This window comes from Sturnus vulgaris, chromosome 8 (assembly GCF_052056855.1).
Source record: "Sturnus vulgaris isolate bStuVul1 chromosome 8, bStuVul1.hap1, whole genome shotgun sequence".
In the NCBI taxonomy this organism is placed as follows: Eukaryota; Metazoa; Chordata; class Aves; order Passeriformes; family Sturnidae; genus Sturnus; species Sturnus vulgaris.
The window spans coordinates 14990714-15003347 of NC_142250.1; positions in this window are offsets into that span (position 1 = coordinate 14990714).

Sequence of the window (12634 nt, forward strand, 5' to 3'; positions counted from 1 at the left end):
TTTTCACTAAATCCTTCTTTTAAAGGCTTATGGACAATTATAAATCTATTCTGCTGATATTACTAATTAAATCATGTTCATATTACTATGTAAGCTTGGATTTGCTTTCTTATTTTATGAGATTGGTCTTCTATTTGGCCTAGAACTTATGGAAATGCATTTATCTGGGAATTCTCTCAAGCAGCTCTAATGGCAGTTAGTTATAAACGTATTAAACTGGTAAGTAAAGGCAGGTGCTTATACTAATTTAAGTTAATCTATGCTGATGTAGACAAGCTACAACTGACTGCATATGTATATATACACATCAAGCATACAATTTTTCTTCATCTACAATTTAATTCCTATTTTGTTTATGCTCGTTTATGATTCGCTTGTTAGAAGTGCAATATTGGCCAACACTTACAATAGTAAAGCTACAATGATGAAGGACTTTAGTACTTGGAATGAAAACTGGCATTACTGTAAATCTATTTTGTAATTTAAACTTAGCAATAAAAGTTACAAGACCACACACTCCTTTGCTCTGCCTTTTGGGAAATCACTGGTTTATATTACCATACTTAATTCATACTTGGGATCTCAGTTAAACAAGAGGCAGATACCACAGAGTGTTAAATACAATGGTGTGCACATTATTTTTTAATTGTCTTTGTAGGGATAACAGTTCAATCTCTCTGGACTATTTCTGAGCTTCTTGAGCCAAGTAGCATTCCTGAACTTAGAAAGACTTTCCAGATTAAAGAAAAAAACCTCTTGCCTGCCTGGGAGAATACATAGTCAAGGGAGAAGGAAGGGAAAGGAAAATCATTTACAATTTAGAACCAATTTATTTACCAAAGGGAAAATAGATCCACTTTGTATTTCCAAAATCTATTTGAAACTTGGCCTGAGGTGCTATCAATTAGTCCATTTTCCCCCTCTGCCTTGCTCCTCCCTTCATAAAGCCACCACTGCCATGCTGTGCACTCTGTGGGTCTCCTCATCCTCTGGCCCTGCCTGGAAATGCTACTTCTGCTTAAAAGCATTCAAAACCGCCCTTCTGCACCCATTGACCTCTCAGAAAATACACCTTACTACTGAGCTGGGTGGGCAGAACCAAGGCACTTTATGCAAGAACTAGTCCCTTCCTTTATTTGGAGAAAGTAACATTAAACAGGCAAACCCTGCAATCACAGCCCTGTTTTGCAATGAAATAGCAACTTCTGCTGCCAATTTGGGGTCAGAAGGTGGGATTCAGGATACCTGACCGGAAAAGCTGAAAAGAAACAAGCCCTATGTAGATTCCAAGTGTGTGCACACACATTGAGAAACGAAAAAATCCTTTGGTTAGTTGCAACAACAGCCCCGCATGACTTGGCCCCATGTTGTTAACACTGAGCCTCAGAGAAGGCTCACGCTGGACTTCATTTCCATCGTTTGCTTGCCTTTCTGGAGATACCAACATCTAAAAGGATTAGAATTATGATGCAAAATATCACTCACTTTACCTAAACACTGTACATATGCAGCTTTATTTATCTTTACCCTCCTGTTATACATGCCCAATTAGTTACAGCAGGCACACCAGTACAACAGGAATGTTTCCTATGCAGTTTTTTTTGCTAAATAACCTTTGTGACAGTTTCTTGGCAAGAACTGCAGCAGAGAGGTTAACATATGTTAAGAATACATACAGCAGGCATTCCTAGTTAGAATGCAAGTAAATAGGAAACATCACAGCAGTAGCACTTCCCATGCCCACCATCCAAGTGAGTTTGCTTCAGAAGTTCAAGGCAGAATTCAGCAGCAGAATTTGTCACTACAAAAAGGGATCTTTGTCCACAGATTTATATTCAAGAAGTTTGCTCATTAGTGATCCTAACCAGCCTCTTATTTCAGAGACACTGGTCTGAAAGGTAAAATTACAGGTTGGGAGAGGTAAAAATTATCTCTACTTAGAGCACGGGACTAAAAGACAAAAAATCCTTTTTAACATAAGATCTGGAATTGCAAAAGACATGAAGGTCTTCAGTTCTTCAAGGTATATAAAATATGCCATTTGCTTAGAAATTGCTTCTCTGTTAGCACCAGGACCAGCAATGTTCAAGGTTTCTCTCCTGTTCTTGTCATAACCATGTCCTTTCTTTTTCCACACTGGAAATTGCTCAAGTTGTCCTTCCCCACTAGCAGGGCAGGACACAAGTGTCACTGTGTACCACTGTCAAGAAGGGTGAAAGGCCTAAGAATGGAGGCTTTTAGAGGCTGGAAAAGTTTCTCAGTTCCCTGAGAGCTGCCTGGAAGACAGGCAGGTGAAAGGTGTGAGGAAGGGAGCCCTTGGTGTCATATGTAGCATTCAGAATAATCTCTTTAGTCTTGTCATGATAAAACTGTTGGAACTACCATAACTTTCCCCACAGTCTTATATAGAAACCCTGACAGTGTGTTCTTTATCAGCATCACACAAACTACCTTAACTCCTCCAAAGTCTCCTCTCTCTTTCCTGCTGCAGCAACAGACCTCTCCTTCCAACTCCTAACCATTATCCCAAATCCCTATGGGCTCATTCCCAATTAGTGACTCCAGTCATTGTCTGCTCTTCCCATCCATTCCACTCATATCACAAACATGCATTTTGTCACCCTAGGGGCAGTAAGCCTTGAGCTGATTGAGGTCTCAGGTTCAGCCCTTTGAGACTGGACTCCAGAGGTGAGACCCAACACATTTCTCCAGAAAATGTCAGGTGTAAGTGATCCTACTTCAGCCAAACTGAAAATAAAAATTAGAAACCATACATATTTCAAGTCTGATACTCTGCATTCTTGGAATAATTGCATGACATAATTTGTCACCCAACTGTGCTACATACTGTGTCACAAGAAAAAAAATAAATTATTACTGCCAGCATAGCAGGGTGAAATTTTCATAAAGATTAAAAAAAAAAAAAAAAAGGAAAAAAAAAGGAAAAAACCCACAGCTAACTTAAGGAAGAATTTTAAGGAGACAAGAAGCTATTAGAAGAAAACTAGAAGACACTTATCATAAAATATAACAAGTGGGTGATAAAGGAGGCCATAAGAGGCCAATTAGAGGCCAGTTTTAAAAATCTCAGCAGAACAGGAGAATGACAGGTAAAGTAGAGATTGAATAGGAAGGGTCTCTGGAGCCAAGAAAAGTGTCCTTTTTTGATACAGACATTTTTCCCATGCTGTCATTCTTGCATGTTGCATAAATGTGGAATTGTCACTTTAGCAATAAAGTTAACTTGAAAGAATCCTAGGACTGTTTGCTGACCCTAAGCAAGACATGTTCATGGATAGTGCCTGAGATGTGCAGCACTCTGTGCACAGGGCATTAAGTTTTTCTATGCAGCTTTTTATTTAAGTTGAGAGCTACATCTAGTTAACATGTAATTAATTTGATTTAATTTGTATGTAATTTAATTTGTAATGAAAAATGACCACTGAAAACTTTAAAGGCTGAAAAAGAAAGATAGAATTTGAATGTAGCCACACAAGCATGTTCCAGAATAGTATTTGTGAGAATCCTGTGTCAAGACACACAGGATGCTTCACCATAAAAATTCCCAATGTTAACTAAAAGATCATATAAAAGAGTGTTCCTTAATCATTACAGATTTGTGCTCTATTCTATATTTCATATTGGAAGTGTAGTCTAGACAAATTGATTTCTTGTCATTATCCATGTAAGCACAGAAAAAAAAGTGGATCTCTTGAAAAAGTTCTGGGACAAGTTTGGATTTTCCTGGGCTACTCTTGAAAATCTAGTGTCTTTTGCAAAAACATCAGGAAATGAGCAGAAAATGAATCATGACAGAGATCTGCTTTTAATGGTTTCCAGCGTTTTCAGTTTTATGATGGCATAACGCTGGCATTTGGAATGAAAATTGGCTGTTTCCACAGTCTTTCTCCATGATTCAGCTGCTAACTTCCTCAAGGATAATAAAACCAAATCCTTACCAGAACATTCTTAAAGCCCACCAAAAGAATCCTTCATTCTCAATCACTCTTTGAAGCTACAGACACATGTACATTTATGCTGGCATAAACTAGTTTCTCTTGCTGTTAATGCTGCTGTTCACCCCATTATCCATTCCAGCCTTTTCATTGCTGCGAGGCTTTGAGCAGCCAACCTGTGAACGGGCTTGGAGCTAAAGCTGCACGTGCTTTTGGAAAAGGGAAGGAGTGGAGATGATTTTTGTATTGCTGTCTGGTCTCATACCCAAAGCCTGCTCACTCAGCCTGTTTAGGCATCGCAGAGGTGGGTGGGAACTACAGGAGTTAAGAAGCTTTCTTCTCACAATACATTTGCTCAGATTTTTGGAGCTTTGGGGGATGTGCATAAACCTCAACACCACCCAAAATCACCAGGCTAAGCACAGATGCAGCTATTTCCTAAGAGATATCTGGCCTTGCTACCTAAGAGCTAGTTGAGTTATGACTACAGATAACTCGATTTTTTTATGATCTGGTCATAAGTGTTACACAGCAGATCACACAATAATAACCCCCACAGAGCCATTTCCTTATTTTCCCAGCTCTGGGAACCTCTTGTCCCCCTTTCCCAGTCTCCTTTCTTTATTCTTGTTATTCCTTTTCAATCAGTCCCTCTGCTTCTCTTACACAGTTAATAATTTGGTTTTTCCCTCTTTCTGAAGACTAAATTTGCTATTTTTTGTTTGTTCTTTCCCCAGTATCTGTTAGTTTGCTTCACCATCCATGAAAGTTCCTTCCAGTACTTATTTTAGCCTCCTTTAAACTTTCAGATGCACTTGTGTTTGTCTCCCTATTCCCCTGATCTGCTCCAGCTTTCCTTTACAAACCTGTCACTTTGCTGCTTTTTTCACTAACTACCACATAAACAAGTAGTCTGCAAACAGAATGTTCTGTGGTATTTTCCTGGAAGTATTGTATCATCAATTCTCAGTATGGAGGGCTGATGCCAAAAAATGAAATCGCTCTACCAGAAAAGACAAAAAACATTTTGCTGATAAATTCAGACACAGTAGAAGAGATGAACTCCCAAGTGACTACAACCTCCTTTCAGGTATTTCTAGGGAGAAATGAGGACTCCCCTTCTCCCTCCCCAAGTCTTTTCTTCTCCAAACTAAATCATTACAATTCCCTCAGCTACTGCTCACAGAATACATTTTCTAAACCTTTCACCAGCTTCACTGCCCTTATACACCTGATTTGTCTCTTTCTCATTTTAGGAGATGAAAGGGGAACCCTTAACATTCAAGCCAGGCTTTTTAGAGAATACAGGAGGGTTTCCTCCTGGAATATTTGTTGGAGAGAATTGTGAACTAGTCAGGTAACTTAGTATTTAATTACTAGAGCAATCCAATCAAATATAATTACTAGGAATTATAAATTAATAAGAGAATTAGCAACAGTATTTTATGTGCATTAACATTTGCTGAGTCAAAGTTCATAGAATGCATATTTTTATAATAAAATGTGAAGCTATATAATCCCTTCGGGGATACTCATAGAAGTGCTTTTGGGCTTCAACAACCAGATCCTTTCAATCCACCTGTGTAAAACCATTTCAAGTTACACTGGGAACTGTACTAACACACAGTAGGATGTGTAAATTAATCCTAAATTGTAATATGAGCTCCAGATATGAGCCCATTTTCACAAATTTCAGGAAAAAAAACTCCTGAGGAGTACCAAAGATTTCCTCTCCCTCGAGTGTAGCTGAAGGGAAAGAGCTGAACCTGGGTGTTGATTCATTTAGACAGGACAGCTGGCCTCATTACTTTAAACTCAGAAGCAAGAAGGGAGAGAGACAGAGTGGCCTCTCTGGAGCCTCCTGCTGCCCACAAGCCAGCACATGGCACATGGAGCTCTGGGAGGCAAGAACTTGCACTTCACTCAGGCAAAGTTTGCTGGAACAAATTTTTTAATTCTGTTCATTTGATCAGCAGTTTTATATATATAATGCACTGACAATCTGAACTCCAAAAAAAGTATATTTTTTTTTTTAAATATAGCCAGTAAATACAACTAGAATGCCAGCAATTCTTTCAGCTGGATTCCTGGTGAATACTTCTCTCAAGCTGAACTGACCTCAAGGTCTTTTGTGGGCCTTTCTTAAGAAAGAAAATAAATTAAATTATTCTCACAGATGGTGAGCCCAGCAACTCAGACGCTAATCCCCCAAGCTCACATCAGCCCATTCACAACACATCAAAGCACAGATCTTTTTTCACTCCCTAGAAAACATTCAAGCAAGTGGAAGAGCTAATACACACTTTAAAAAAAATTGTCAATCAAAATGTAAAACATTAAAACATTTGAAGAGTTGCAGAAAACAGCCTGTTTCTTTCATAGCTAACAACTGAGGAAACAGAAAACACCCCAAATTCTGAAACTGCTGCAATTTCTAACAACTGCTTCTGTTGTTAAAAATAAATACTACTGTAATATATAATACAAGCAGTGTGAATCATATGGAATTTCTGTATACACACTGCTATAAAATTCCAAATCACAAATATTTTGGAAGCTGTTTTCCTAGTAACTTTCCTGAAGTGTCTGCTGCACAGCAACTAAAGGTTAACCAGGCCTGCAAGGAGGCTCAGGGCAGAAAGTGCATTCTGCAGCTGACATCAGGACTAACAGTGAACCCATCAACAAGATTGTTACAGGTTTTCATTTACAACTGTGGTTTTGCTTCCTTTCCTCTCAGCGCCCTTTAGCAAGTTGGAAGTCAGGCTGTTCATTTTATTGCTGTGTGCTAAAGAATGCTTATGGTTAAGGTGAACACACAAAGTGTGGCTCCTTACTGAATATTTATTGTTATTGAGAAGGGAGATTTTGCCACACTACAGATCTTTAAATAGTCTTGCTAGAAAAAGAGATATGAAGAGTTTTATAGGTAAGCAAACAGAGCTCCTCAGAACTTATGCCACTGCAAATAGTAACAGATTTGACAAACTCCAGTTCTCAGCAGCTTCAACCCAATACTTACATTTCATTGTTGTTCTAGTAAAGAACAAGGCTCAGTCAAATAAATAAACACCAGCTTGCAAAATATCTTATTAAATTACAGTAAGTCTTCATTTCCTAAAAAATTATTGAGCACTAAAAGCAGAATCATGAGGGAGGTGTGCACCTTGTTTCTTAAATACAGCTAAGAAATAATGGCAATGACAGTTAAAACCTCTTTGTTGGATTCTTTTCATCTACACAAAAAATTATGGCTAGCAGACATTACTAATGCATGAACAAAGCAATTTAGAGTAGCTACAATCATCAAGGGTGGTGAGTTCTTTGAACTTAATAAGTTCCATCTTATTAATGGAGATAAGGCCTAACTGGAAGGACAACTTCTCATTTTGGGCACCATTAGAGTGTAGTGGAGCAGAGAGCAAGCCATAGGAACTGTTACTAGTGATGTTGGTCTGTACAATCTGCTGCAGACTTCTTGATGTGAAGGGAGACATCAAGGACAAAAAGTGTTGAGAGGGAAATTCCTTCTTATCCTTTGAAAAGAATTCCTGCTGGGTCCTCCAGCAAGAGGAGTGGGTTTGCACTGGTGAGATACTTGGAGGAAGAAGATGCCTAGTGGGAGAAGAAGGGCTGTAAGAAAAAGGAAGAATGAGATTAAATAGCCTAAAATGACAGGTAAGAGCTGAAGGTTTCATTCTGTCTCAGTGCAAGAGCACCTGCACAGGGAATGTTCTAGCTGTTCACTAAAAAGGCATCACAGTACTGAGATCATTCTGCAGTTATGCCCCCAGAAGAGAAATATTTTCTCACTACCCATATTTTTTGATTCAATATTGATTGTTTTAGTGTTGCCAAAGTCAGAGGTGAAACTAAAAAGTGCCTCAGAGGCGAAGCTCTTCAAATGGAAGAGCTCAGTTATTAAATAATCTCTTCATTGATCTGGCTCAAATTAGGCTGTGACTCCAAAAGCATAGGGATTCTGGCAAGCCAGACTTAGAGACTGAGCACAGTGGCTCAAAGACTGAAAAACTTCCACTTGCTATTTTACACAGTGAGGGTAAAAAGAAAAGGAAAAAAAGGATCATCCAGTGTGCCCCAGACAGCAGAAGTAAAACAGAGCCAGGGCTGCTGGGGATTCCAGCTTCATGGAATCATCCAGACAACGAATAAAAAGCACATGGGTTAGAAACAAAAACAAATCCATATGCTGCCTAAGGGAGGAGTGCTAAGCAAACGCACAGCAATACATTAACATCTTTTTCTCTCCTCACAGCCAAGATGCACTTCACTAGAAAATACCACTATGATAGCCAATGCCATGATTATTTTTAAAAGCCTTTAAAATTAGATTTTCTACAAATTAAAAACTATTGCTCTAAAGTTACTTTCTAAGACTTTTGATGATTTTACTGTTGGCAAAAGAGGATAAAATTTTTGCACCTCAGGACTCTTCACTGAGCACACAGTCTCAAGAGTGGCAGGAAGAGCAGCAGCTTTCCTCTCAAAATAGTTCTAGAGGCTGAATTCTCATCCAGCATCCATTGCCTGTATAAACACTGCTGCCCAAGCAGGGTGCACACCAGCATTAGTTCACAGCAAAGCATTGTTTACAGATTCTTTTGATAGACTCTGCCCTTCACTGACAGCAACAGGGAACAAGGAACCTGCCCTCCAACATTCAGGGAAAACAAATACTCCTGGCTTCCCTACAACTTCTCACCTTGAGTTCTTTGGGTCAGTACCTCCTGACACCATTTCACTGCTGAGTTCTCTAATCTGCTTTAAACCTTCAGTGACCCTCATTTCCACCTCGGTAAAACCTTAGAAAAAGGAAATCCCTTAAAGGCTGCCTACCATCAGCACAATATGCCAGCTGTATCACCTGTAAAATGCTTTGTTCCACCACACCTTGACTTATGTTGAAATTTCAATGGCTTTGATGTGCAACTGTGAATCCATTACAAGGAGCAAGCAAAAAACTATTCAAAGAGGTGAGGGTTTGCTTTTCTTTGTTCCACAGGGTACCAACAAACAGAAATACATCCCTGATATAACTGAGGACTAGCCAGTAGCCTACAGTGTAACACTAAAACAGGTGCTAAATCCAAAGACTATCAAATGTTTGGCCTTTCATTTAGGAATAGGCAATTTAAATTAATATTAGACAGGCACTAAAAAAGTACTAAATCTCCTGAGAGAGGCAAGACCATGCCACAACAAGACTGAAGCAACAGAACGAAGTCTCTTCAGTCAGGCAGCACAGGTCCCTGGATCTGCATTGATGGAACTACAGCTCCATCTCAAGACTCAACAAACCCTCCTCCAAGGCATTATATTACATATACATTGAAGTTTGATGCTTATTAAAGCATGATTCAGGAAGTTCACTGCTATTACTTGAGACCCACACCTATCACTCCCAAATCAGCATCTTAACTGCCCTTGGGTGTCATAAGAAATCAAATAAATGGCTTGGTGAGACAATTTCTGTACATATTCACTTCACATTTTACTGATGTTCTTGCTGACTGCAACTGTAACCTGTTCCACTAGGTCAGGGGCACAGGAGGGGCACAGAACAGAAATGGATGTGGGGAGCCACACATCTAAACATCATGTCCAAGCACCTTTTCCAACAACACAGCATTACCTTGGTACTAATCAAAAACTCTAACAGACACAAAGGGAATTCCACCTTGAGTGGCGAGTCTATTATTCTGTCATTCGTTCTTCTCACTGCAAAGCAGCTAACTGAAATGCCAGTTTGATTTTTTTTTTTAATGATATTTTGATTTGAAGAAAATTACCTTTCTTCAGGTTCTAGTAACCAGGAAACATGCAGCTGAACCTGCAGGTCAGAACTGACCAGTACAATCAATTTCTATGCTACACATATTTTACAGAGATTCTAGTTGCCTCATTTTATTAGCTTTCTATTGCTTAATGGAATCATTTGATGTACAATGGATTATAACTTCATAATGCAAAAAGGCAGATTAGGAGTCATGCCATTCTGTAAGCTCCAATGTCCCAGAAAAAGCAACCACCATATCTCACTGTCAAAAAATTTAATTAGGTTGCATGAGAAGATTTTGGTCTTGGGGTGGCTAGAGGGGCAGCTGCTGTGAAAAGCTGCCAGAAGCTTCCCCCATGTCCTATGGAGCCAATGCCAGCCAGCTCCAAGATGGAGCTGGCACTGACCAACCAAGCCCACTGGTGGTGGTGATAGTGCCTCTGGGACAACATATTTAAGAAGGCAGGAAAATCACTGTATAACTGCAACAACAGCCAGAGAGAGTGAGAGAATATGTGAGACGCCAGGGTCAGTAGAGAAGGAGGGAAAGGAGATGGCTCCCCTGCAGCCCGTGGTGCAGCCCATGGAGGTCCATGGGGACAGAGATCCACCTGAAGTCATGGAGGAGCCTCATGCTGGAGCAAGTGGATCCTGAAGGAGGCCGTGGCCCTATGGAGAGTCCGTGCTGGAGCAGGACCATGGCTGGACCTGTGGCCCATGGAGAGAGAGCCCACACTGGAGCAGAGGAAGAGTGAGAGGAGTCCTCCCTTTGAGGAGGAAAGAGCAGCAGAGACAACATGTGATGCACTGACTGCAGCCCCCCTTCCCTGTGCCCCTGCACTGCTGGAGAGGAGGCAGTGGAGGAAATATGGAGTAAAATTAAGCCTGAGAAGAAGGGAAGGGTGGGAAGGAAGGTGCTTTTAAGATTTGGCTTTATTTCTCATTATCAAACTCTGATTTGATTGGCAATAAATTAAACTAATTTCCCCAAGTAAATTCTGTTTTGCCCAGTAATCAGTGATTGGTCTCTCCCTGTCCTTATATCAACCCACAAGCCTTTCATTATGTTTTCTCTCCCCTGTCCAGCTAAGGAGGGGAGTGATGCACCAGCTTTCGTGGGCACCTGACATCCAGCCAGGGTCAACTCACCACAAAAATGGATTCTGAGACTTCCATCTGCAAAATTCTCTTAAGAAATGGAAAATTGATTACATTTATTATGCTGGCTTCCCACATACATAAAATCCTGTAACATATTTTACTGCATCTTCAGCAATGTTGGAACAAAATTTCTTTTTCCATTTAAAGAACAAGTCTACTCAACAGAGAAATTGTATTTTAATAGCAGTTTCAAAACATCTTCTTCAAGTGTAATTTTATGTGCAAAAAAAGCTTACTTAATGGACAACAGTAGATTTCCACCATGCTTCCCAACCTCACACATTGCAAAATTAACACACCCAGGATCATGAGCTGAATTCCCCAATCAAATGCTTTGTTCTTTAAGTTCCAGCCATTTGCTAATGGCAGAGCCAAGAATGGAGAACTTCCCATGGATGTTACTGGAATCACAAAGATGATCTATTTCTGTACTCTCAGCTCCTTTACTGGTGGTCAAACTGAGGATTCACAAGGATTCAGTGTAATTTTCAGATTTACATTAGCATCAGGTATTTCAAAAAGTGTATTTGTTGAGCTGTAGGGGACAGAAGTGGGAAAAAGCCATCATATTGTGCCACTTCTATGTTAAGACTTTTAAATGGCTCCAGTAAGTTAGTACATCAAAGCAAAAACTGGAGAAAGAAATATGCAAGAATAAACCTCCCACAAGAAGAAACCTTCTGTTCCAGGCCTTTGAGTGTTTATTTAAAGAAAGGGGAAGAGAAAGTACCTAAAACAGCAGGAACAGACATGGATCAGTTCTTAACCTTTCAATATTTTGCAAGTCTGGCCTTTATATAGTTTTGGGGTTTGTTTGTTTTGTTTTTTCATTATCCAGCAACTGTTGTCATTTCCCAAGGTCCAAAAAACCTCTTAAAGTTAGACAAATACTCATTCCCTTGCCCCATGACAACATCTTCAAAATTAAAAATAGTAGAAGTGCCCAAAATATCATAAAAACTGCAACAATAAAGCCAGTTTCAAGTTTCATGGCTTAGCACAAATATGGAGTATCAGATATTTGGACAAGGATTTCAGAATAATCCCACGCCATGTGTAGGATGAGAGATCTTAATTTTCCCTTACTGCAGAATTACCCTCTATAACATTTTCTGTCTGCCTTACTAGAAGCATTAAATACACACCACACACACGAACAGATATGCACAGATACATACATCCATCCATCCTACAGATGTATGACCCACAAGCAAAGGGGCAGAACCAGAAAACTTCAAACTCCTTCAGCACAATGCAGAGAATTCAGCCCTGCAAGACTGTGACTTTGTCCAGGATTTAGACTAGCCAGTCTTGAAACCTTAACATATAAATATCTTCCCCCTTCCAAATAAAAGTCCCAGATTAAAAATAAGACCTCTTTTATAAAACTCTACATAGCATTGCTATGATTGATACATTACTTATAGCAGTTCTTTCCAAGCTCTACGTGAAAAATAAAACAACAACAACAACAAAAAAAACACTAAAGGAGGCAGGGAAGCAGCAAGGTTTACATGCTTCTTGACTGGAAGTGAATTGTCCAACCCAAGTTTTCTTACCTGTCATAATTCACACGCAAAACAACAAATTCTTCACAGTATCACTGGGCAAAGTAACTTCTAAAAGTTACTGCTTAACACTCTACAAGTCAAAACTATAAAATGAGTCTCCTGCAGTGGAAACGAAGTATCTAAAGTGTAAAAAAAAAACAAACAAACAA